Source organism: Notothenia rossii (assembly GCF_949606895.1).
Source record: "Notothenia rossii genome assembly, chromosome: 4".
Lineage (NCBI taxonomy): Eukaryota > Metazoa > Chordata > Actinopteri > Perciformes > Nototheniidae > Notothenia > Notothenia rossii.
This window is the reverse complement of record NC_136902.1, coordinates 46,316,119-46,341,352: the sequence shown is the minus strand read 5'-3', so window position 1 is coordinate 46,341,352 and position 25,234 is coordinate 46,316,119. Positions and strand designations below refer to the sequence as shown.

The 25,234-nt window shown below is 42.7% G+C and overlaps 1 protein-coding gene across 1 annotated transcript in view; it reads right to left on the bottom strand.

Moving 5' to 3' along the window:
• LOC307035191 (leucine-rich repeat and fibronectin type III domain-containing protein 1-like protein) overlaps positions 1-24,132 on the bottom strand; it is a 429,933-nt gene extending 405,801 nt beyond the window's left edge. The window contains exon 1 of the mRNA XM_079674257.1: positions 22,726-24,132. The gene's annotated coding sequence lies outside the window, so the exon portion shown is untranslated. The remainder of the gene's footprint in view (positions 1-22,725) is intronic.
• Between the last annotated feature and the right edge of the window lie 1,102 nt (positions 24,133-25,234).

Sequence of the window (25,234 nt, the reverse complement as noted above, 5' to 3'; positions counted from 1 at the left end):
TAGGGCTTCTAAGTAAAGAATATTGTTATTGTGAATCATGGCATGTTTACTTTATAGCTTAATTAATAAAATGTAACTGCACAACACACATTATCATGTTTTTTTAAATAATGTTTGTCTTTCTGACCATGCTGCCAGCAACACAGTGTCATTGTGCTCAGTTCTGTGGAATGGTACTGCAGCATCCATCAAGCAGCTGTCAGAGGTGACCTTCAACTTGAAAAGAAAAGGAGACAGAGAGGCGGAACAGAGAAATAAGTCAAGTAACAGAGGGGAGGGAGGGAGAGGGAGAGGGGAGTAAAAGCAGAGTGAGATTGATGGACGCTGGTAAGGAAACACAGAGACATGAGCATTAGATCTCTGTCCTGCTGAGATTAGCATGCTGACATCCATATTGGATTTACAAGTCCCCCCCCCCTCCTACAGTCATGACTCTACTCCAGAAGGATTCCCCGATAATTTATTGCAGTTTCTCATCATGGGGGGGTCTCCTGTCCCCGGCACAACCATACTGACACACTGCCTGAGGAAGGTTATGTGTAATTTGTCATTAACTTTTTTTGGGACCACTTATTTAATTATTTAGGTGACGATCCGACCTTCATGCTGCTAATGTGGTTCAAACTGCATCCACCAAACAATATGATTTACCTTTCTCGACCTCCCCAAAATAACCAAAATCTGAAACGGTGTGAAATTTCTTTTTTTAGCTGTTCTGTCGACATTTCCTACAATCTCCTTCATGCAGTCAGTGACGAACTGGCCATCTGTGTGTTCTGGAGGATCACAGAATCAGGATCAGCGGGCCGTTGATGGCCGGCTCGGTTTGCTGACGGCCGGCACCGCCCTTTATTTTAATTTTAAAACGGCATCATTTAAGTTGTGCTGACAGGCAACAGAGGTCCACAGTTTCCCCGCAGTGAGGCTCCCCCCGCCCTCCTGTTGACAGTTCACGAGCGTCGAGCTCTAGTGAAAAGTAATGCATGTAGAGCCATAGGTGGGAATAGGTTTTGTTTTATTGTTGTTTTTTAATATATGATTAATCATTTAATTTGAAGTATATGTAAAAAAAAAAACATAAAACTCTGGCACACACAAACGTCAGATTTAGAAGCGGCCATTTTACATCTCTGTTCATTTCTCCAAAGTTCTTGCATAAATGTAGGTCACACTCAATAACAAAGCCTTTATCACCAAATGATTCTACAAAATAAAGTTAAAAAAGTACAAGAGATGAAGAACATGTGTCACGATTCTCATGTTATGTCACGTTTATAGTTTTGTAGGTTTGGGTGTTTTTGATGTTTTCCCTGTCATGTTTTCCTCTGGGTTATTGTCTGGTCCTTTTCCCTGTGTTTTCCTCTTGTCATTAGTTTCCCTGGTGTGTCTAATTGTCTGATTATGTTCACCTGGGCCCCTGTGTTTTCTCCTCCCTCCTCACCTGTGTCTTGTTGTGTGATTAGTCTTGTGTGTATTTAAGTTCTGGGTCTTCTGTCTGTCTTGGTCGGTTCGTCTTGTTCCATGACTAGTTCTGCGGTGAGTTTTCTGTTTTGTCATTGTATATCTATATATATATATATATATATATATATATAGATATATATAGATATATCTATATCTATATCATAGCTTTGAAATAAAGGAATTTTCAGTTTCTATCTGCATTTGGGTCCTGCTTGTTTCACAAACCGTGACAGTACGAAACGACCAACAATGGACCCAGCAGATGATCCGTTTGAGGTAGAATTGCAGCATTTTACCTTTTATCTGGCTTGCTGCGTTGATTGGTGGAAGGGAGCGTCCAGTGTTCGACAGAAGGAGGCCGCTCTGGTAGAATTTCACCGGTTGGTTATGGAGAAGCCAGACTTGGTGAAATTCTTACCTGGCTGGATTTTGAACTTTCTCTCAGTGTGTGATTTCCAGCCTGCTGACTACAAACGTGTGTGTACAAAAAGTGTGTTCCGTCCGGAGTCAACCCCTGCTTCTTCCCCAGTTCCTGCTCCTGTTCAGGAGTCGTATGATGGAACTCGTCTGGCTTATGGAGGTCCACGGAGTATTAGGGCGGCTGCGAAGAGAAGGAGTCGCAAGGGCAGGCTAGCAGCCCGAGCCCCTACAGCCATGTTTCCGGGTCCAGTGCCGGCCCACACAGCCATGTTTCCGGCTCCAGAACCGGACTTTACAGCCATCTTTCCGGCTCCAGAACCGGACCTTACAGCCATGTTTCCGGCTCCAGAACCGGACCTTACAGCCGTGTTGCCGGCTCCAAAGCCGGCCCACACAGCCATGTTTCCGGCTCCAGAACCGGACCTTACAGCCATGTTTCCGGCTCCAATGCCGGCCCACACAGCCATGTTTCCGGCTCCAGAACCGGACCTTACAGCCATGTTTCCGGCTCCAGAACCGGACCTTACAGTAATGTTTCCGGCTCTAGAACCGGACCTTACAGCCATGGTCCCGGCCCCAGTTCCGGCCCCAGCAGCCATGGTTCGGGCTCCAGAACAGGCCCCAGCAGCCATGGTTCCGGTTACTGAACCGGCCCCAGAAACCATGGTCCCGACTCCAGTTTCGGCTATAGGAATGGTTGTCTGTTCGACGCCAGCTCCCCGAGTCCTGTCGGCGTACCGGCCGACTCCAGCTCCCCGTGTCCTGATGGCTGTCCGTCCGACGCCAGCTCCCCGTGTCCTGTCGGCATACCGGCCGACTCCAGCACCTCGTCTCCTGTTGGCTGTCCGTCAGACGCCAGCTCCCCGTGTCCTGTCGGCATACCGGCCGACTCCAGCACCTCGTCTCCTGTTGGCTGTCCGTCAGACGCCAGCTCCCCGTGTCCTGTCGGCATACCGGCCGACTCCAGCACCTCGTCTCCTGTTGGCTGTCCGTCCGACGCCAGCTCCCCGTATCCTGTTGGCTGTCCGTCCGACGTCACCTCCCCGTGTTCTGTTGGCGAACCAACCCACTCAAGTGTCGTTGGAGGTCCCACAGACTGCCTTTCTGCCGGGGGTCCTGCCAACCCCATGTCCTAAGCCGTTGGAGGTCCCGCAGACTGCTTTTCTGGCAAGGGTCCTGCTAACCCCATGTCCTGTGCCATTGGAGGTCCCGCAGACTACTCTTCTGCCGGGGGTCCTGCCAACTCCATGTCTTGTCACGTTGGAGGTCCCGCCGACTGCTCTCCTGCCGGGGGTCCTGCTGGCCCTGTGTCCTCTTCCGTGGGGGATCTTGCCGACACCGGCTCCTGCCCGGCCTCCGGAGCTGTCCGGTCTTTGCCCTCGGGCCCGGTCCCCTGAGTTTGCCCGCTGTGGTCTTCAAACCTCCTCGAACTCTGCCTTGCCCCCGGGCCGTCCGCCCGAGACCCCCTCTTCGAACTCTGCCTTGCCCCCGGGCCGTCCGCCCGAGTTCCCTTTTTTGAACTCTGCCTTGCCCCCGGGCAGTCCGCCCGAGTTCCCCACCTTGGTCTCTGCCTTGCCCCCGGGCCGTCCGCCCGAGACCCGTCCTCCAGATCCCCTCCATCCACCCTGCTGGACTTTGTTTTTTTGGGACGTCTGGAATCCGTCCCTTGAGGGGGGGGGTTATGTCACGATTCTCATGTTATGTCACGTTTATAGTTTTGTAGGTTTGGGTGTTTTTGCTGTTTTCCCTGTCATGTTTTCCTCTGGGTTATTGTCTGGTCCTTCTCCCTGTGTTTTTCCTCTTGTCATTAGTTTCCCTGGTGTGTCTAATTGTCTGATTATGTTCACTTGGGCCCCTGTGTTTTCTCCTCCCTCCTCACCTGTGTCTTGTTGTGTGATTAGTTTTGTGTGTATTTAAGTTCTGGGTTTTCTTTCTCTCTTGGTCGGTTCTTCTTGTTCCATGACTAGTTATGCGGTGAGTGTTTTGTTTTGTCATTGTATATATATATATCATAGCCTTGAAATAAAGGAATTTTCAGTTTATATCTGCATTTGGGTCATGCTTGTTTCACAAACCGTGAAAATATGTCACCACAGTGTTGGTGGTGTACTCAGAGCTTGTGTGTGTGGGAGTGTGTGGATATAACAAAACTGTTTAACAAACATCAACTAATGACAACCGTTATGTCAGAGCGGAAATCAATGGCCAAGGCTAACACTGCTTCTGAATCAGCTACAGTACTGTTACAGTGATGCTTTATCATATTAGATTTGGAAGGAAGGCTGCTCTGTTTACGATAAGGAGATCTGTTATGAGAGAGGGAGGAATGGAGATAAACGTTCACAGACTTATCTGTGCTTTAGGGGCTATCTAACCAAATTACAATCATTCTTTGTTCATGTTTTCTGAGGCGCCAGTGGTGTGGATATTCTTGCTGTATAGGCACACCAATGCCTTCTGATTAAAAGAAAAAAAAGACAAATGCTTCTCAATGTCCATAGAGCTATGATATTGGAAAGGAAATTACATTGTGCTGATAAAGAGGGCCTCCTGGGGACCAAAGAAATTAAGGACAGATCGCAGTAATAACATTTCATTTACATGTGGTCAGATCTCATGGTCCCGGTCGTCCTCAGGTTAAGACACGATATTCAGAAGAGGACGCTGGCGTTGCTTGTTCGCCGCTTCTCCGTCTGTGGTCTGCTGCAAGCGGGCGGCAGGAGCGGGGCTGTCGGCATCAGAAGTGTGCTTGTATTGTAGTTGGTATTTTAAACTTGATGCGCTCTGAAACTACAGGGCGACCGAGGACAAAAAATGCACATGCGTTAATCGCGTTAAAATAATTAGTGGCGTTAATTTTTTTTGCGTTAGCGCGTTATTAACGCGTTACAGCCATATATATAGCCTTAATTGTAGCTAGCCACCTACGGTCATCGCCTCCGTGGATTTTCTGCCCAGTTCTTCAACCTCTGAGACACTGTTGGATTTCCGTGCCTCCACCAAGCATCTCTTGGGGACTTCCCGGACAGTCCAGCCTCGCTGTCCCGGGTTGAATAGCCTCTGCCTGGTCTGCTGCTTCTTAGCCAGCTAGCCCGCACCCGGCTTCCCGGTTGTAGCGCCTGGTCTTCATTGGCATGGGAATAAAACACAATATATCCTCGAAACTCCTCACCTACAACTGTCATGAATTTCCTGGACATTCTGTTGCCAAAAAAGGACATGATTTTATATCTCGCCCGCGTTACATCCACAGAAGCTCACGGCGAAAGTTTGTTTACGACGGGAGCACACCGGCAGCATCCCGTCGCTCGTGACTGAGGGACGCACTGGCGCATCTCGGGTGCGTCATCAGAACGCTGCCGCTCATGGGACTTGTAGTGCTTCACGCTGTGGACAATCTTCCATAAATGATCGTTTACTCCGTCCTCTTCAAAACAGTGGTAGCCTCTGTACGCATTGTACTTTTTAATACACAGTCTCTCTCTAAGAAATCTGCTCTGATGCATGATTTTATCGACGACAAATGCTCAGACTTGATATTTTTAACTGAAACCTGGCATAAAGAGGGATACAACTACATCGAAAAAGCCCGTGAACATGGCAACGGTGGCAGCATTGCTGTTCTGTACAAAAAAACTATTATTCCCTAACCAATGACTATTCCCCATACTCAGTCCTTTGAGTGCCTTGCTTTTAAATGTTTTCCACCCAAATCATTGACAGTTGTACTAGTCTACCGTCCTCCAAAATCCAACTCATCCTTCATCCCATAATTGTTCAACTTCATCACCTCAGTATGACCCACTCTCTCCAACATTGTGATACTAGGCGATTTTAATATACACATGGACTCCCCCAAATGCTCCATGGCTGCCGACTTCTTGTCCTATCTCGACTCACTAAATCTGACACAACATGTACATGTCACAATCAATTATGGTCACACACTTGACCTCATCATCACCGGAAACATACCTGCATCAGACCTAAACATCTCTGATCTTGGAGTGTCTGACCATAAGGCTATTTCCCTAACGCTGACAATCCCATCCTCCAACCAGCCACCCCCCACTGAGAGAGTCATGAAGTACCGAAACATCCATCATTTGGAACCTCCACTTTTTCTCAAATCCATAACACCAAACCTTTCAACTGATCTCCGTTTGTTTTCCCCCAACGACATGATTGAGCTCTACAACGACACCATGACCACCACGCTCAACATCCTGGCTCCGGAAAAAAGGAGGAAAGCCACTTTCCAACGGTCCTCCCCCTGGTTCACGGACGATATCCGCCGCATGAAAACCTGCGGTCGACAGCTGGAGAGACTATGGAGGAAGCAGGCCCTCGCCGTCCACCTACTGGCCTTCAGAGAACACTAAAGTGCCTATGCTACTGCTCTAAAAAACACCCACTCTGCATACTACTCCTCAATAATAGTCAATGGAAAAAGCAATCCTAGAACCTTATTCTCCACTATCAACCACCTTCTCAACTCCACCAATGCCCCCCAGCTGCCTCTCCAGAACTCTGCAATAACTTCTCTGCTTTCTTTAAGATCAAGATCGCAGATATCAGAGCAACCATTACAGCCTCAACAGTAGCTCGGACCCCACCCACCTGCTCTCCCTTCATCAACGGCATCACCCTCTGCAGCCTCAACGAGGTGACGTCATCTGCACTAGCCAACATAGGCAAATCGAAGCCTACCAGCTGCTCCCTCGGCCCATACCCACCCCACTGCTAAAAGCCTGTTCGCCACCCTTGGTTAATTTCCTGACAACACTCATCAACAAGTCACTACAGATTGGTGAGGTGCCTGTCCATTTCAAAACAGCAGATGTCACCCCACTTTTAAAAGAAATATCGACCGAGAACTCCTCTCCAACTACAGACCAATCTCCAACCTCCCGTTCCTTGCCAAAGTACTTGAGAAGGTCGTGGCTGCACAGCTCCAGTCTCATCTGTCTGACAATAAAATGTACGAGACCTTCATACAGGTTTGCACACAGTACAGACACAGCCCTAATAAAAGTAGCCAACGACCTGCTGATGGCAGCCGACTCTGGGTCACCCAGCATCCTCGTCATACTTGACCTGAGTGCAGCTTTCGACACAGTGGACCATACCATCCTCCTCCACCGCCTCGAGACCTACACCAGTGTGACGGACACGGCTCTGAAGTGGTTCTCCTGCTACCTCACCAACCGGAAGTACCACGTGTCTCTGGGGGGTTCCAGGTATGACGACACCACAGTGACATGCGGGGTCCCACAGGGCTCAGTGCTGGGGCCGATACTGTTTTTAATCTATCTATTGCCTCTGGGTCATATCATCAGACAACATAAAATCAACTTTCACTGCTATGCTGACGACACCCAGGTCTATATCAAAACACAACCCAATAGCACCAATACTATCCAAACACTAAACACCTGCCTGGAAGACATCCGCTCCTGGATGACCACCAACTACCTCCAGCTCAACAGCAGTAAGACTGAGGCAATCCTGATAGGCACCACCGACCAGCTTGCCAAGGCCGCCAACATCTGCCCCTCCCTTGATGGTCAGCTCATTTCTCTCTCCTCCGTTGTCACCAACCTCGGTGTAAGGTTTGACCCCACTCTGTCTTTCCAAGCCCACATCAAACATATCACCAAGACCTCCTTCTTTCACCTGAAAAACATTTCCCGACTGAAGCCCTCACTCTCAACTGATGACATAAAAAAACTGGTTCATGCACTCGTCTTCTCAAGATTAGATTATTGCAATGCACTCCTTTCCGGTCTTCCAGCCAAATCCATCAACCGCCTGCAACTTGTCCAGAACAGTACAGCCAGAGTTCTCACCGGTACAAAAAGGTCCGCACACATAACCCCCATACTTGCACAACTACACTGGCTCCCAGTCCACTACAGGATCCAGTTTAAGGTTCTGCTCCTCACTTAAAGAGCCCTGAATGGACAAAGCCCAAAATACCTCTGTGACCTCATCCGTACCCAGACATCTACCCGCTCACTCCGCTCCAGCCACGCTCCTCTTCTTTACATCCCCTGCACACGTCTCCGAACAATGGGAGACCGAGCCTTCTGCTAATTTGCCCGCGCCTCTGGAACTCCCTCCCAGATCAGCTGAGATCTGCCCCTTCCACCGAGGTCTTCAAAACCGGCCTTAAGACCCTCTTCTTTCGGCAGGCCTTCCAATAAACTTTGAGCATGGTACAACTGGAGTACTGCCATTTGTATCGCTATCTCCGACTTTTTTAATTGTATTTATTTTAATTGTATATATATATATATATTAGGGCCGGGACTCAATTAAAAAAATTAATCTAATTAATTAGAGGCTTTTTAATTAATTAATCGAAATTAATCGCATTTTTAATCATATATAAATATTTGACCTGAGAACAGTGACAAGCAATTTTTTTCACATGGATTTTAGTATACCATGGAATAATGACTGAATACATAAGCTTAAGCAACAAAACATTGCTTATTTTTTTCAAAGTGGTACTTAACCAAGACCAACAGAAAAGTGCAATTTTTGCCATAAAGTGTAGCAATAGCATATTTAGGAATATAGTACATTTCAGAGATTCAGGTAGCCTATAGGTAGGTAGACCTTCTGTAAACTATAACACTTTGTTTTTTAAGTAAAACACAATACTTTCAAGTACATTCAGAACATTGAAAACCCTGACTATTAGAAAACATCTCTCTGTTGCTTCAGAGGCCATAACAGACTTTGTTGATTTACCAACAGTTGATTTAAAAAATCTAATCAATTTTAGTCCAACTCTCTCAATAACCTTGGCCAAAACAATAAACAGTTCAACATAAAGTGCCAGTTGCACCAACAACATAATAAATAGTTCAACATAAAGTGTACCATTTAAAATAAAATAAAAAAGTGCCAGTGATTGACCTCAATCCTTCCTATTCTTCCAATATCCTGATGAAAAATAAAATCTCTCTGTTGCATAGGCCACTGTTTGATCAACGCGAATTGGGTGTGGGTCTCATCAGCTTCTTCGTTCATGTTTGACTATTGTTCACTGTGGTTTGTTGTTGTCTGTTGTCATGAACGTTGGTTGGTGCTCCAGTATAATCGGTACCCCTGAAACTCGTCCAGTGAGAAACGTTCCGTGGTGCAAAAATAAGTGCGATTAAAATGCGTTAATTTTTTTTAACGCGTTCATTTTTGTGTAATTAATTAATCTTAATTTACGCGTTAAAGTCCCGGCCCTAATATATATATAAATATATTAGAGCTGAGCGATATACTGTGTCGGTAACCGCGATATGCGCATGCACGATATTCACATCGCAGGGACGTGCGGTTTAAAAAAAGAAAAATGTAGGGCGTTCGATATTAAGTAAGTAAATTAACTCAAACACGTCATGTTACAATTATTTTGCTGCTTGCTACAAAAGGAAAACTTGCGCGGCTCTCATGTCAGGGGTAATTGAGTGGCAGGCTCTGAGTCTGCATGCACAGCAAACAACTATTTCAGATGCCTTTGCCGGTGTTACACCATATGAGAAAGGTTCAAAACGGCATAAAGGAGCTGGTGTATAGCTGTTCTTAATTTTATTTTTATAATGTTATTTAAAATATGTCCACTACTTTGCTGCTATTTGAACAAAAAAGGTTTTAATTTTGGAATAAAAAGTTAAATTACCTATTTGGTTACGTATGTTAATTCCCTAATGTGATAATGAAGCTTCCTATAGTTTAATGTAATACGTTTAATCTCTTGGATCCCTTCTAGACACCACTCTTCATTCACAGATGAACCCCCTCATTTTAGGGTAAGCAACCTGCATTATCATGACATGTTAGATCATGACTTAAGGTATGATGAGTCAACCAGTTAAGATCCAGACGTCCGTGACTAAAATTCGGTTAAATATAGTTAAAAAAAATGCAATACATATCGCAGGGGAAAAGAATATCGCAATGTCAGTTTTTTTCAATATCGTGCAGCCCTAATATATATATATTTTTAAATAATTGTTACTATTGTTTGTTTAATCTCTCAAATGGTATCAGTGTCCTTTGTTGTGAAGCGCTTCAAGATTTGTCTTGGCAGATGAGAAGCGCTATATAAATTAAATGTATTATTATTATTATGTAATGTCTTTGGTAAACCTGCAGAGCACCTGCAACATATGCCCCCCCCCCCCCCCCGGCCATCAGAGAATCTCTGGAAAGACAGAAAAGGAAAGAATGCAGGCAGGCTGGCCAGCTGGACAGACAGATGGATGGAGAGACAGATTGGTGTAGAGATGGAGGGATTGGAGGTATAGTTTTGCTGATATAGGCTTAGTTTGTCGGGGGACATCTTACTTCTTCCTTCTCTCTGTCTATACCTGTGTACTCTCATGTTCCGATTAACCCAGCTTCCCCAAATTTCTTTCTTTTTGGTGTCTATATATGCCGGGATCCGGAGTCATGGATGATCCTGCGGTCCTGTGTCATGGATCGCGAGTCGTGGCTGTGGTCCTGGATCATAAGTCCTGGATGGATATCCTCATGGATTCATCTTCCTATTATACACACATGCATTTCCAAACATTTGGACTACCTATGTTGCAAATGTATTATCTTTTCAATTTACACACAGCATCTATTGCACGTCTGTCCGTCCTGGGAGAGGGATCCCTCCTCTGTTGCTCTCCCTGAGGTTTCTCCCATTTTTCCCTTTAAACTGTGGGTTTTCTCTGGAAGTTTTTCCTTGTACGATGTGAGGGTCTAAGGACAGAGGGTGTCGCATTGTCATACTGATATTCTGTACAAACTGTGAAGTCCACTGAGACAAATGTGACATTTGTGATATTGGGCTATATCAATAAACATTGATTGATTGATGATTGATTGTATAGCTCTACGCTCAGGGATTAGGGATTAGGCTACAGATTAATTATTTAACCAGACAGGATGCAGAACCTCCGCTGGAATGTAAATCACACATTATGATCTGGATATTTGTGACGGCCTCTTACCTTCTTATCCCTCAGGGGAGTGGGGGTGTTGTTACATAAGAAGCTGGGCGGGTAACAAGTACCGCTTCCTGAAAACACTCTGATAGCCTACTGCACCAAAAAACAAACAACTACCAGCTGCATTACATTTATAAAATAATAGAAATGTCTGTATGATTGGTGTTTCAGCTGCCAGTGGCCAAAGACTCTGTATCTGTTAATGAAATATATGCCTGTAATTATTCCAATATCTATAATAAAGAGGGGAACACAGATTAAAAAGATACAGCAGGCCTGATTTGTGCTTGTAGCCATTGAGCACTTACATTTGTTTCAAAGCCAAGCACAGGAACACCACTATGACCTTACACTGTAAGAAACGTACCGTGAAATTCAGAGTATTTAACTGGCAGCAATTGACAAGTTACTGACTGTAATTCATTTTACAGTATTTAACTGGCAAAACTTGACAAGTTACTTACTGTAATTCATTTTACAGTAAGTAACTTGTCAATTGCTGCCAGTTAAATAATGTAAAATGAATTACAGTAAGTAACTTGTCAATTGCTGCCAGTTAAATAATGTAAAGGAAATCAGTGTTTACAAGTTTTTATTTACAGTAACAGTGTAAAATGAAACACAGTAACTTCCAAGTAGTGTATTTGTGTTTACGGCAATAGTGTTTTAACTGTAAAATGAAACAGTAATATTTAATTACTTTATGTTTTGTTACAGCAGTAGTGTTATAGCTGTAGAATAAAACAGTAATTTCGAAGCATTGTATTTTTGTTTAAGCTAATAGTATTTTAACTATAAAATAAAACACTGTCATTTAAAAAGTACTGATTTTTGTTTACGGTAATAGTGTTTCAATTGTAAAATAGAAACTTTAATGCTATAATTTTAAGTTACAGTATCAGTATCGTAACTGTAACATTTTTTATTATAGTATACTTCATGTCATGCTGGTAATTTACAGATTACCAGAAATTATTGACAAAATGTTAAAGCTCACCAATAACTGCAGGGAGACAGCAAACAATACATTTTAACAATGTTTTCTTAATTGTTTAACGGTATCAAGACCATGTATGTTCTTGTGCTAAATGATAAACATTTTCACCCATAAAACAATCGATATTAATATCCAAAAACATGGAGATTGCATTTTTAAAACAGTGTGGATAACAAAACACAAAGAATATGAAGCAATTTCTTCTGCCAAGCCATTTTAGAGACGTGCTGTAGTTGAAAAGGTGTCACAACCTCGACACAAACTGGAGAACCCAAATGCACGACCCAGAGACACAGTCTTGAATGTAACAAACATTTTCTTTTTAATGTCATTGAACAGAAAATCCCTCTAAAATAAACTTAAACTAACAAAACAACATAACCTGACAAGACTGGAAACGATCCTCTCTTTGCTGAGGCCTGGCACGACCACATGTGGGAACAAACATGAACTGACACAGGACAGGGGGGGAGACAGAACTATTTAAACATGAGGTGAGTGGGAACAGGTGGAAACAATCAGGGGCGGGGCAGACACTGATGATGGCGTGAAAACACAAAAAGGGAGGAAGTAACAGGGCCTGAAATGAGAGACAAGAGGTAAGTAGAAAATGAAACAGGAAATGGAAAACGAGACACGACATGAAACACAGGGACTTAACTAGAGATGAATGACATAAATAGACAGACGTGAATAAACATGAAAACTTTACTAAACGTGAAATGACAGACATAATACATAAACATAACCAACACATGAGAAACAACAAAAGGCACTGTTTGGCAAATACATTATAACTATTCTTATATAATACACAATATTTGAAAACACTTTGAATACAAACAACCAAATGCATGCAGGAATGGACCCTGTCCTGAACTTACAAACCTTACACGTGTAAGACATTTTGATAAGCTTGCCGAGTACAGTTAGCTTAACTTGCTTTTTCACTAAGTGGCCTGACGTCAGACTGTCAAACTTTGGCTAGGGTTACATAAATGAACTGACAAAATTATTTATATTAATTAATTTATTTGTCTCTTGAGTTACCATGTCCATTAGGGGAGTTTACTTCCTGGTTCAGCAAAGGGCGTGGCCTAGCGATGAGGACTCATAAATACTGCAAGGAGCCAATTGGGACAGATTGGGACAAACCACCTACTTTCATGTTAAAGGGAGGATTTGGGTTTTGTCAGTGTCCTTTGTGTTTTCTGTTACTATTAATTATCCCTTGGTTTCAACTTGGTTTGGCCAAGCCAATATATAGGTATAGGTTTTTCATTGTAGCAGGTCAGTTTGTTGAGTTAACACCTAAGTGTTAAGTTGATGCCATGTTTCTTTGAAGTATTTTCTGTTGACCTCTTTTATAGGCCTAGTTATTAGAAATTATTGGTTTATGATGTTTTCTGTGGACTTTTGGGTAAATACAAAACCCTGTTTATTTAAACCACTCCTGTGTCCTGTTGTTCATACCTCTCACTGTTTATTCATCATTCAATTCATTCTAAATGTATGTGTAGATTGTGTACATTACTTTTCACTTTACTGCTTTTTGCACTCCTGGTTAGAAGCTAAACTGCATTTCGTTGTCTCAGTACCTATAATCTGTGCAATAACAATAAAGTTGAATCTAATCTTGAGCAGGAGCAAATGTTTTTACTTAGTACATATCTGACATTAACGATTAAACACATTTGTGCATTCTTTATAAAAGCAAACTGGTCAAGACCACTGACAGAAGTAGTTTTGCAAAGTATTAAGTCGTTCTGTCTTTTACATTTAGGATTCAACCCCCCTTGTATTGATTTGTTTTAAAATGAACAGACACTTGAGTCATTCATTTGTAGTGATATAATAATTGTTCATCCGTAACGAAGAACGGCAACGCAAATCCCGCCATTGCAAACCGAGTCAAGTCGACTCAGAGCTGTCCGACTTTAGGCAAGCTTTTTGTGACCTCCCCCAGCTGCAATCGGCTATTCTCGTCTACTTTCGAGCCGCCACAATAATAATACAAATGATGATTATTATCTTACTTTTGTCTATTTTTATTCCGTGTTGCGTGTTTAAGGTGCAATGCCAAGACACATTCTTTGTATAAATCAGCACCACCTTTGTAGTTCTTCCGGTTTGCAAAGACATAGGGTCTTACAAATATACAGGGATTTTGGGCCCCAGGAAAAGATATCACATTGGTTACTTAAACATCTTTTTCTTAATATTCTAAAATTGTTTGGGCCCCTGTAAGTCACGGGCCCTTAGAATTGTTCTAACTTTTCACCCCCTTACGGCGCCCCTGCAAATATATATCTAATAAGTATATAAAATATCTAGTATAGCCAAACTAGTAATTACACTGCATCAAAATTATATATATTAAGAAAAATATGTTGGTTTATTTAAGATATTTTAGCTATAAATGGGGTTTTTCGGTTGGTTATTTCTTTTTTGGTTACTGTGATCTTCAACAGTGCATTGTTGGTTACTGTTAATATCTACAGTACATTGTTGGTTACTGTGATCTTCTACAGTACATTGTTGGTTACTGTGATTTTATACAGTTGGGACGTTACTACTGTTATTTCTACAGTAACTCCAGAGCTGCGGTAATTTTTGGTTCGAAACACGGTATTATACTCTAAAATGGTATACAGTAATTTAATGTGCACAAACACTGTAAATAACTGTGGATTTCACAGCCATTTTTTACAGTGTGGGTTATTGAAAAGGTTTGGATCACATCAGTCTGAAACAATCTCATGCAACCACCAGTGAAATATAAATTTAATACCAAACAAAGTGTAGCCTAATCTTTGTATGCAACTGGGAAGGAACTTAAGATGTTCATTTAGAATATCAATTTCAATGTTATAAGGTCAAATTTGAAGTTTCAAACAATTCCGTACAACCCCTTAAACAAATGATCCATTAATCAAAATGTTTTTAATCAACAGAAGAGGCAAAGGTTATCTAACAAATGATGAATACTGAGCAGCTACAGATGTAGCGATTCATTTCAGACAGTTTGAAACGCGAGGGCCGTGATTGGTACGTGATCTGCCCTCGCTCAAGGGAAAACCTCCAGCTTGACTTGAGACCGCCCCCGTGATAGATAAATGTAATTATAATGAAGCCAGCTGCAATGGATCATTGATCCACCAGGGGGTGCAGTGGGGTTCCACACTGGAGCTCATGTGAAATAAAGTCAGATACAGTACGCTGGATGTACAGCGGAACTTTGTTAAGATCCATATGTCACGGATATCATACTCTGTGCTAAATAAGAGACATGTAATCATTTACAAAACATAACCATGTTGTTATTTAACAAAATAATGTTGTTTAGTCGAAAAAACCGAACAGGAGGAAATGCAGCCCGGCTCTCGATTTTTAATCCTAATTTAATCATCATCTTCACCACGATCATTTATGTTTATGTTCGCCGAATTGACATGAAATCACTGACACATATGAATATACTGTATTCAACTTCATTAAAACGTTATTAACGTGCCTAAACTCAGTAATTCACTACAAATATTTATATTTTAATGGAGCCACTTTGGTCGATCAGGATCCCTCCGCTACGCTTTGGGATCCTGATCTGCATGACGGGTGCTATTTTCCCCATAAGGAACAAGTCGCTGCAAATTATCCCGCTTATTACATGGCCACAATCTCAACAAAGTAACGACATGACTCCCAGTATTAATTGAAATGCTTTTATGGATTTAGAAAATGTTTTTATTGATTTAAAAAATAGTTGTATGTATTGATTTAAATTGACATGCATCCGCTAAGAAAAATAGTCCGTTGTTACCGTTTTTTAAACAGTCTGAATGAAACGGCAGCTCTCAGCTGTGTATTTACACAACTAATGGCCCATCAACCACAGCTCTCTTCCCCCTCCTCCCCCCCTGATCTTTCTTCTCCAGCAGCTAAATTAACTGTAGGTTACTCTGAGTGACCATAGACTGTATGTGACAAGCTTACAGTTAGTGACGTAACAACACCATAAAAGCTGGTGGGTTGAAAGCAATACAGGAGGTAAAAATAACTAGAATAATTGTGATTTATTTATTGTTTTTTTATGTTTTTAGGTATAAAATGTTATGTAATTCAGGCTTATAGTTCACCATTATCTAAAAGCCTTCAACAATGACAATATTCATAGTAATTTAATAAATCCTTCCAACACACATTGTAAAAAATAGACCTACTGTAAGTTAAGAAATCATTCCAATATGTACATCTTCTGATGTAACAACAATAACATTATAAATAGTAACATAGCTGAACATGGTATTGCACATTTAGCTTTGAGTGTTACTGACCTGAGATGTTTTTATTACATGAATTAAGGTGACTGAGGCTTTTTAACATACAGGGATGCAAACTCATCAGGTATGAAAAAGGTGACAAGGATCCGAGCCCCCGGCTCCCCCACCCCACAGAATATCGGCTTTAAAATGAGGAATAACAGAGGATTTTCGCAGTCAGAACAACTAAAGCAGCAGTGTTAATAATAACAGAAATGCCAAAGAGTCACATCTAATAGAAATATATAAAAGCATTTATTTTAAATTGTGTAGCAGTCAGTTTATAATTTTGGCAGCACTGTTGAGCATTTTGAAAATGTATTTTCATGCCTCTGTGCAAGGCTTACGTCTTTTTATCTTTATAGCCACATGGTGTAAAGTAACTAAGTTCATAAACTCAACAAGTACTATACTTGGGCACAATTTTGAGATACTTGTACTTTATTTAAGTTTTTCAATGTTTTGCTAATATGTTCTTCTACCCCACTACAGTTCAAAGGTACATGGTGTACTTCTACTCCACTACATGTATTTAATACCTTTAGTTACTTTACAGATGTGGATGAATGATGTGAAATATAATCAAGTGTTAAATCAGACTTTAGTTCCACCTGGAGTAAATCCACAAGCTACCCTGCAGTATACAAAGTCATTAAAACTAGCTGCACCTTTACCAGCTTTGAGAACACTTTCATGATCAATCATTATAAAACATATCATATATATTATTCTGAAATGGACCAATCTGCACAATGACTACTTTTACTGTCGCTACTTTCACTATATTTTGATGAGAATACTTTTCTACTTTTACTTGAGGAACATTTTGAATGCAGGACTTTTACTGTAACAGAGTATTCCTACACTCTGGTACTTCTACTTTTACTCAAGTACAAGATCTGAGTACTTCTACTTTTACTCAAGTACAAGATCTGAGTACTTCTACTTTTACTCAAGTACAAGATCTGAGTACTTCTACTTTTACTCAAGTACAAGATCTGAGTACTTCTACTTTTACTCAAGTACAAGATCTGAGTACTTTTACTTTTACTCTAGTACAATATCTTAGTACTTCTACTTTTACTCAAGTACAAGATCTGAGTACTTCTCCTTTTACTCAAGTACAATATCTTTGTGCTTCGACTTTTACTCAAGTACAAGACCTGAGTGCTTCTACTTTTACTCAAGTACAAGATCTATGTGCTTCTACTTTTACTCAAGTACAAGATCTGAGTACTTCTACTTTTAATCAAGTACAATATATATACACTTATACCACCTCTGTTTATAGCCTATGAAAAAAACTATTAGAAATAGAAGGATAAAGCTAACGTTAGCAGATAGTGACAATGTATGCTAGCTAGCTAGCTCAACGATTCCTTAAATAATATTGCCACAGAAAAACTTTTCAGTTCACATCACGCTCTGCCGCTCCGACAGGGAGCTCTGCTCTGAACACCTGAACGGCCCGTTCTAACAGCTGTTCACCAGCGGTCCAGTCTGTGCCACAGTGACTCCGGACGCGCAGTTAATATTAACGAAACGCACCCGTAGGTAATGTAGCTGCTGAAGCTAGACTATCATCTCGGGGCAGCAGAGCCTTAATATACATCCATGAGCAGAGCCGACAGGCAGGAAGACTCGAGAACACAGCTCACACTTCATTATAATATATAAAAAAAGAACACCATGTGTGTCATGATGGCACATAACAGCTCACGGCCGCAGATTACTCCGGGTCCCAGCCCCCCCCATACCCCAAAAATATTTGTATTGCAGATCTACATGAATCACACAAACAACCTATTTTGGATTCAAAACGGCAAATTTCGCCGAAAGGTGACAAGTTTGCATCACTGAACATAGACAGAGCACAACTGAAACATAACATCTGAAACGATGTAACAACATAATACACTTGTGGGGATGCAGTTTGGGATGTGAGGAGTGAGGGACACGGCTTAGAACGGGCGTGTCGCCTGGCAGGACAGGAGAGTGTGTGCACCATTCTGCCTTGATCTATGAATTCATGTCCGTGACACTCACTGCTGCCCACAGCTGTTTTATAGAAGGACATTCCTTCACTTAATGAAAGTGTTTTAACCACACACACCTCTACACACACATGACGGGTGTTATTTTCCCCATAAGGAACAAGTCGCTGCAAGTTATCCCGCTTATTACACGGCCAAATTCTCAACAAAGTAACGACATGACTCCCAATATTAATTTAAATGCTTTTATGGATTTAGAAAATGTTTTTATTGATTTAAAAAACAGTTGTATTGATTTAAAAAATAATTGTATGTATTGATTTAAATTGACATGCATCCGCTAAGAAAAATAGTCCGTTGTTACCGTTTTTTAAACAGTCTGAATGAAACGGCAGCTCTCAGCTGTGTATTTATACAACTAATGGCCCATCAACAACAGCTCTCTCCCCCCCTCCCCCCCTGATCTTTCTTCTCCAGCAGCTAAATTAACTGTAGGTTACTCTGAGTGACAAGCTTACAGTTAGACACAACACTGTCATTGCAAGTGACACTCAGTTAGTTGACTTTTATGTTCAACTGCTAAATGTGTTACTGATAAAAAAGGTCTTCTACTGTACCTAATTACCTTAACACTAGAACCGCCAGAGGTTTTTGTATAGGCCTACCTAAACCCGTCAAATCCCGCTATTAGAATGCAATTTTTAACAACATAGGGTGCTACATAACACACTTTCAGGAAAAGTCACGGACTGGGAGACTTTAATATTTTTTTGAAAAAAGTTACATTGCACACACACAACACACATCACACAAATTGACCCGATTGGCGGTTCTAGTGTTAAATAAACTCACTAATTAATTAAACCAGTTCAGTACGCATTATTCGTATTCTTATCATTCTTTATGAGTGCAGAAATATTCTTAAAATCAGATCTGTTTTTTAAATGAAATCTGACGGCAGGCAGTTAGCTCTGATCACCTATGATAAATGCGCCACACCTAATCGCCGGCGATTCAGTCACAGAGCTCCCTCTATACCAGGGGTCGGCAACCTTTTTGATATGAAGTGCCATTTAAAAAAAAAATATTTATCAGCGTGCCGACAATCGAGAATTATCAACGGCGGGGGGGCTCGTGAACTATCAGCCGGAGGGCGGGGGGAGCCTCGCTGCGGGGAAGCAGTGTGTGGACCTGTCAACAAAACTTACACATTTACCACATTTAAGTAATTGGTTTAAACGGCATAATAATAAGGACAATCGTCCGTTCTGTGATTCTCCAGAACACACATGTTATGATATTAGGGTCATGCAGAGTGAGATGAGATCGCTGTCCCTTCAAGAGAGAGAGAGAGAGGTGTGGCTTGTGCATGTGTGTTTGTGAATGGTAGAGCGACAGTGAGGGGGGAACGTGTGTATGTTTCTGGAAGTGAAACGAGGCAGCAGAAAAACAGAGGTCTGTGATGTATTTTTTGAAACAGAAGAACAGCTAAATAAATGCAACGGCCACCCAAGAAGAGCTCGCCTCTCTCCAGTTATTTAAGCTAAAGTGGGTTATTGAACCTTGTTGCTGTTGCCCTCCTCGACTACGGTCTGGGAGCCGACAGGAAAGTTCAACACACAGATGGCCAGTCCGCCCCTTTGTAGCATATTATTTCGATGAGCAGATCGCCACTGGGCATTCAACTAAAGACACAGCCACGCAAAAACTGCCGCATTTGTACAGCTCCTTATTGTTAGGCCTACTGCAATTTGTGAAGTGCTTTCCTCTGTGGTGAAACGATCAGCACTGCACCACGGAGGAAAGCGGCAGAAAGTCAGCGGGGCTGCGTTGCGTGCATGTCTTCCTTCTGCAGGTAGACGCGCACTGGCGGCAGTCTCGATCAGGATCCGAAAATACAATTTAAATATTATTGCACACTTATTCCATTTATTCCTAGTGTGCCACTGGTTACGGTGCCGCGTGCCAATGTTGGCACGCGTGCCAGGGGTTGCCGACCCTTGCTCTATACAAATCAAACTGTAGACGGTGTGAAAGCACCTATTGTTTTAAATAATGGTCGGAATGTGACCTGTGAGCCTTCTGAATTACCGTGGAACAGCACATTCTAAACTAAAATGTTCAATTAATAAATTAATCTTATCTTAATAATATCTTCATATTAATAATAATAATAAATCATACAGTATGCGTCCGAAAGGGAGCAGGAGGAAGCAAACACAAAAATATACAAAAAATATACTGCATATTAAAGCAAACGATTGTAAAGGTAAAAGTATGAGCATAACAAATAAAGAAGTGTAATGTAAACATTTACATTATAATTATGATTATTTAACATATAAAGACTATATATTATTGAATTACAAGATTAGATATACTTTAGTTGATCTAAAATATTGATGTGTTCAAATGCTCTTCAAAACACAACTGAAAGTCCATGAAACTTGTCTTTCTGTATTTGTGAATGAAGCGCCATCTCCTGGTTAAAACCTGAAATTGAAAATCTGGCAACGCCCTCTTGGAAAATAGTGGGAGGGCTTCACATTCCTCAATACTGGTCTTAGGCAGGTCGTAGGCAGGAAGCTGTAAGCTGGAGTCTGAAATTCGGTGCTACATCTGTACATTAAACAGCCTTGTATTTTGGGGGGGCTGTATTTTCAACTGATTCAAGATTTTGATTATTTTTTAGATATTCTCTTTAAAAAAAAACTCAATCCAGAGGAATGTCAAAGGTCAGGTTCAACTAAAAATCAGTGAATTTGAAGGTATTTTGATTCAGATCAGTGTATTCTCCACTCTCACATCACTCTCACATGCGTGAGGGAAAAAGAACACAACACAGACTCTAACTGACTAAAATCAGTTATATTGCCTCTCAAAACCAGCTTCTGGCCCTGATTCCAACTCGTTTGAATCCATCCATTAACTGCAAGAAGCGAATGGTGGAGGTAGTAAGCATCTGTATGGAAATGCAAACTCTCCTCTCTGTTCTCACAAGGCCTCCCTGTGCGGGGCCCTCAGCTTTCTGTGCAGGCGCCTCTAGTGACCGGAGACCTCAGGTACTGCGGAGCGCATAAAGCTTAGCAGACTCTTCACGCTAACGAAGGATCACTTCTAAGCTACTGTCCCGCAGCTGCTGCCTCTCTCTTGGACTCCGGTGCTGCACATTACTCACGAGACGTTGTAAAAAAACGCAGTAACCACTCCGCCAACGCCACAATAACCCCCGTCTTGTGGGCCGGATGAGAAGGTCTGGCGGGCCGGATGTGGCCCGCAGGCCGCAAGTTGATGGTCGCTGAACTAGGCTTCTTGTGATGACGAGATTTTACTGACCACTTTTTCAGTATTTCAGAACTTCTTTTAAGCTGAAGCCTTCTCAGTGTTGAGCTGTCCCTGGTTCCTAACATGATTCTGTTAGCGAACAATACATCTGTCCTGTTGTTGACCGTCAGCAGTGCATTCATTACATGCTCTGTAAAATGATTTAACACGAAGAGATTGTCATAGCACACTTCCTGTCCACAAGTAAACATTTCAATTTTTTGTAATGACATTTTGGTTCATATCGAACATGTTACAAAAATGATCTCATCATTATTTAGCCCTATGCTTTTTGCTATCCACACCCTTCTCCTTCTCGTTCCTGCTCTCTCACCTCTATTTTCCAGAAGTTCCTCATCTCTCCCTTTCCTGTTTCTCATCGTCATTTCATCACCATTGCTATCTGCTCTTCTCTGCCCTTGTCTGTTTCTGTTTCCCTGGTTTAACAGACTCTGGTCTTTCTCTCCACTCTCATCCTTCTTTCTCTCTCCTCTACTGCTCCCTCTACTTCTATCATATTGTGTCAAACCACTGTCCTCACTCTTTGATCCTTACCTCTATTCCTTTGTTTTTCCTTCCACCCTGTCTCCCTATCACCCCCACCCTCTCCTCTTGTGTACTCATCCCCTGGCCTCCTACATAAATACATGTGTCTGTAACGCCAGTCAACTGGAGCGGTATGATGAGGCAGCTTTAAAGACAGAGAGTGAGACAGGGAGAGAAGCTCCCCCTAAAATGGGTTCTATTACTGAGCTCCCACCCACGCGCGCGCGAACGGATGCATCCAAACACGCACGCGCATGAGCCAAGTGAGCATGCGCGCACGCACACATTCCCATACAGCCCGGCCAATAAAGCAGCACAGAAGTGAGACAGAAATAACAATCCGCTCCCCAGCAGAGAGGACTGTCAGCAGCACGAGCCGCGGAGCTGCGTTCAGAGGATGTAAAGTGTGTGTAAAGTGTGTCTCCTGAGAGAACACACAATCCACCAACAGTGCCAACACAGGCGCCACAAAAGGAGCAGTCACACACTGAGGGTATGGCAGACTAATCAGATTACAGGGATGATTCATTTCCCGGGCACTAAGAATAAAACTCCTGCTGGCACCCCCCTGGCAGGAAAAAAATCCACTGCATAGCAGAGCATCCTCCGCCATCTCACACACCCTGTACTATTAATAGTCGATCAATCAGCCTTACCTTCATCAATATCCACCTCCTCTCCTCTTTTCTCCACAATCCGTCCTCCCTCCTCTCCGACCGGTCCTCTAACGGCTCCGTTAAATCACACAGAACCGGACGGTTTTTTAAAGGCGGTCAGGTTTGGCTGATATCCCAACTCCGGCTCTCCTCTCCGGGGCAACTCTTCTCTCCACCACAGCCGGGAGAGAGGGGCTCTCTGGGTAGTTTTGTGGGCCTGAATAAATGTGGGACTGGACGGCACAAAACAGCAGATACACTGGAACATACGTGGCGCAGTCAGGCAGAAAAAAGGGGGCGGGAATCCAGGTGCCGGTGGTCTCGCCGTGCAAACCCACGAGAAGCACTCACGTATAGATCCTCAGACGAGAAGGGTGGGTGTATGCAGGGTCGTAAGGTTAGCCTCCCAAAGCCAATGAACGTTACTTCAGAAACGAATTTAATGTAACGGGGATGTAAGAGCTCGTGCCATCCATCTATTGTTTCATCCGAGCAGTCCTCACAGAGACACCGGAGACATAGATCGGAGAAAAGTGATGTCTGGAGGCTAAATATCTTCAGATCCGACACCGCTCATCACAAATCCCGGTAAACCCCGTGCCCACCAGGAACAACACCCACCGACCCTGAAGGTGTTAACGAGTACAAACAACCTTTTATCCACCATGCCTCTGCGGCTCTGAGCGGCTGCTCTGTTCCCCAAACGGCAGTTATCCCTCCAGGTAGGACCTGTTTAACAAATGCAAATAATTAATCCCAAATATTCCGGTAAAGCGCGCGTGGTTCCCATCCGTCAGCACGCAGAGATAGAGACAGAAGGCAGATCACGCAATCCGTCCGGGCGGGGTCCGCGGTCCTCAGGGACGGACAGCATGGAGTCCGGCAGCAGGGAGCAGCATTTGGCGCGCTGAAGGCAATTACCAATCTCTCCTCTCATCAAGCCGACACACACACACACACACACACACACACACACGCACACACACACGCACACGCACACACACACGCACACACACACGCACACACACACGCACACACACACGCACACGCACACAAACAAACAAACAAACAAACAACCTCGGCCAGCAGTGTGACACGGTGCTGGTCCTCCTCCTGACAGCTGCTGCGACCGACTGACTGACTGACTGACGGTAAACTTTGAATTAAACCGCAGTTAATGGCGCCTGCATCCCACCGGTAGGAGGAGGCGGCTGTACTGGCGCAAGAGGTTGAATGATTGACGTGACGAGAGGTTGCGCGAGGTGTTCGAAGAAAGAGACACACCCTTTCAGCCTTTATATTTTCCTTTATCAGATTACTGTAGTAATCTATGCTATGATATCCTGCTCTGAAACATGCAGAGTTCTGCATTTTGAATTAATGACACGTTTCGGAAACTGGATACAATTGTTTTATGTATGAGGAAATATAATCATATCTTCTTTTAGTCATCACACATCTAAACAGCTAAATAGTAAACAACACATGTGGGGGGGGGGGGGGGGGGGGGGGGGGGGGTGTGTGTCTGATGCTATCAAAGTACTAGTCCACTCTACAAACGTAGTCCTCTTCCAAAGCTATACAAATTGAATGTATTATTATAAAATAGATCTGTGGTTGATGGTGACATTACCTGCAGAATCAGATCTATCGTTATTCTCTATCGGGGCCCAACACTTGTACACTGCACACTGTTCTCGTACACTGTTTGTGCTACCTATGACAATTACTTCAACCCAAAACACAATCTTTTCCCAAACAAACCAAGCAGCAGGAAAACACTCGAAAATAACAAAATCACTTTTTACACACTCTGCAAGATACTGTGACATACAGTATAGTGGACTACATGTATGACTCTATGCTCAACAAAAGGAATACAAATTAGCCCAAATAACCATAAAACATGAAATAGTTTATTTTTTGGAGTTATGGCAATACTTTTTGTCTCTTTCTGTTTTTTTATCTCCATCACATGTGCAAGTCCTAGTTTGCGGCCAGCAGGGAAAAGGTTACCAATTTCCAACACAATATATAATATACCAATTATAATTGGTTACATTATATTTAAATGTTGTACTGTTACCTTAGAAGAAGAAGAATTTGACGGATGAAACCCTCTTTAATGGTCACACATGCACACATGCATACAGCACACACAGTGAAATGTGGCCTCTGCATTTAACCCATCCTATTACCAGGAGCAGTGGGCAGCTATTGCCCAGCGCCCGGGGAACAGTAGGGGGGTTGTCCATTGGCACCACGGCAGGGCAGGAGGTGAACTGCCCTATCCAAGTAGAAGTCCACGCTCCATATTTAGGTCTGATCGGGGACTGCCGGACAACCACATCATAGACTCTATGCATTACATTAATTTACACAATGTTGACAACACTGCTTACTGCACATATTTTACATTCTATAATTTATTGCATTCTATTTCAATGTAAATGACTGCTTTATTTTATTGCTATCTTACTATATTTGTATTACAGTGTTCTTAATATAG